Source organism: Atheta coriaria, unplaced genomic scaffold (assembly GCF_025399875.1).
Source record: "Atheta coriaria isolate IRGN ID8LTWV9N9 unplaced genomic scaffold, Caltech_Dcor_3.1 hic_scaffold_7_pilon, whole genome shotgun sequence".
Taxonomy (NCBI): domain Eukaryota; kingdom Metazoa; phylum Arthropoda; class Insecta; order Coleoptera; family Staphylinidae; genus Dalotia; species Dalotia coriaria.
The window spans coordinates 8,902,430-8,904,804 of NW_027045449.1; the positions used below are offsets into that span (position 1 = coordinate 8,902,430).

General features: G+C 36.4%; 1 long non-coding RNA gene across 1 annotated transcript; it reads left to right on the plus strand.

Annotated features, from left to right (window-relative positions):
- Positions 1-124: 124 nt before the first annotated feature.
- LOC135796059 (uncharacterized) lies at positions 125-656 on the plus strand. The gene is made up of 2 exons (XR_010549227.1): positions 125-374; positions 462-656. It is a non-coding gene; the product is annotated as an uncharacterized lncRNA (long non-coding RNA).
- The last annotated feature ends 1,719 nt before the right edge of the window (positions 657-2,375 follow it).

Here is a 2,375-nt window from a genome sequence, read left to right on the forward strand (position 1 = left end):
GCTAACACAAAAAAACGCCATGTTTTGAATTTAACATTCCAACACCATTCGGCACTGCTGATAACGAACTTTTATTTTTATTTTCTAGCGTTACATTTATCATTTACTTATTCTTTAGTATTTTGTTATATTTTAATTCTGTTTTATTTTCGGTTTATTGCGTGCGCCGTTGTTGATGGTGCATTACGATCGGTTTCTCAATCCACTTCTTGAAAACGTTCCTGTTTTCCATCGCAGGCATGTATATTAAAAAAATAACTGTACTTGCTATTATTTCTCTTTTTACTTAAAATTTTCTGCTGTTTCTAGATGACATTTTAAGGTCACCCACAAGATGTCCAGAATTAGTCTTACTTTCCCAAGAATGGAAGAAGGTTCGAACATTGCTGTAACGTTTATCCAATGTCTTTCATGATTTTTAAAATTTCTGATACTAATTGTTCTTTCTGCTTGTCTTTCAGGTACATATTCGATATATTGGGGCATTTTTGTAATTCGGGCGCGTTCGTTTTTGGTTTATGTACTTTTTGTGTCTACTAATATTTCACACCTTCATGTTTTAACTAACTACCTCTTAATATCATTATTATTTTATTATTTTTTAATTCTCTTAATATTCTTATTTTTCATAATTTAAAAAAATCCTTGCCAATTTAGATTAATTTATCGTTTGTTTATTTTATTCTTAAAAAAATAGTTCCGAATATCTACCAAATCATCCTTACCCAGTATTTTTAATCTCTGTTTCGATTCACAGGTATAAGTGATAAACGATATTCGCGAGAGACCTGGAGAGGTGTAACGAAATACGAGTGCGGGTCGCGACGCGTTTGATTTAACCATTTTATTGAATCGTATTCAATTAGCTACCGAAGGAGGGTCGTGCCTTGTCCCCTCTCACCTGTTAGGGAAAGTACGCAGTGTTATAAAAAATGTATCCGAATATTCGACAAATCGAGTGCGGGACGCGATTAAAAATCCGAAAGTATCGCGTAATCCGTATTGCTTAAAGGTTGCGTTAAAAATAATTCCAATTCCATGGGTGTTTGTACGGAGCCTCAACGGACTGCAAGCATCCTTCCAGCGGTTTGGACTCAAGATTGTATTATAATATCAACGCCATTAGTAGTGAGTACACCTGACACCAAACTGGATGTCTTGTATCTTTATGCGCCAACATATGCACGTGCAATCGTCGGTATAGCGTCGTATTTTACCCCATTAAATTGAATTATTTTAATTTTATATAGAATAGCAAGTCCGGCGCAGGAAGCGGCGCAGGGAAACAAGTTAACGTTCTTCCGCAACGTACGCTCAGCAGCATCATTCAGTGCGCGACATTGTCTGCAGTTACAGCTCCGCTAATAAAATTGTCAATAATTTATTAAATCAGTAAAAAAGTGTTGCTACCAAGTCAAAAACATTCCTCGAGGCACTCACAAGTAAGTTTCTAGCATTATTTTCATTTGCGCCTTTTTATTAAATCTGTAATTCGTAAAATTTGCACGCTGCATTGATTTATGCGGCGTTAGACGCGTTTTTGCAATATGGCCGCAATTCAAACGTCGTTTTCACGTTCGCAACCACCAAGTTGCATCATCCCATAAAACACATAATGTCTACAATGTATCTATTCCAATTAGAATGTAGTTTAATAGTGCAGTCGAAATGAGGAATGCGGTGACCGCAGTTTCAACTTCGCGAGGTGTGCGCAGCGGCCTTATCAGTTGTTTGTCTGCTTTTCACATGTTTCAAACGTTCACTTTGCGGCAGTAGAGTGCCAATTTTACAGCACTGCTAACACAAAGAGAGGCCATGTTGTTGTTTTGATTTTAACATTCCAACACAATTCGGGACTGCTGATAACGCACTCTTATTTTTATTTTCAAGCGTTGCATTTATCATTTAGTTATTCTTTAGTATTTGTTACATTTTAATTCTGTTTTATTTTCGGTTTCTTGTGTGCGACGTTGTTGATGCTGCATTCCGATCGGATTATCAACCGACTTCTTGAAACCGTTCCTGTTTCCCATCGCAGGCATGTATATTAAAAAAATAACTGTTCTTTCTATTATTTCTCCTTATGCTTAAAAATTCCTGCTGTTTCTAGATGACATTCCCCGGTCCGCCACAAGATGTCCAGGAGTAGTCATGCTTTCCCAGGAATGGGAACAGGTTTGAACATTGCTACAAAGTTTTTACATTGTCTCTAATAATTTTGAATTTTTCTGTTCCTACTAATTGTTCTTTCTGCTTGTCTTTCAGGTACATATTCGATTTATTTGGGCATTTTTGTAATTCGGGCGCGTTCGTTATCGGTTTATGTACTTTTTGTGTTTACTAATATTCCACTCCTTCATGTTTAAACAAACTAC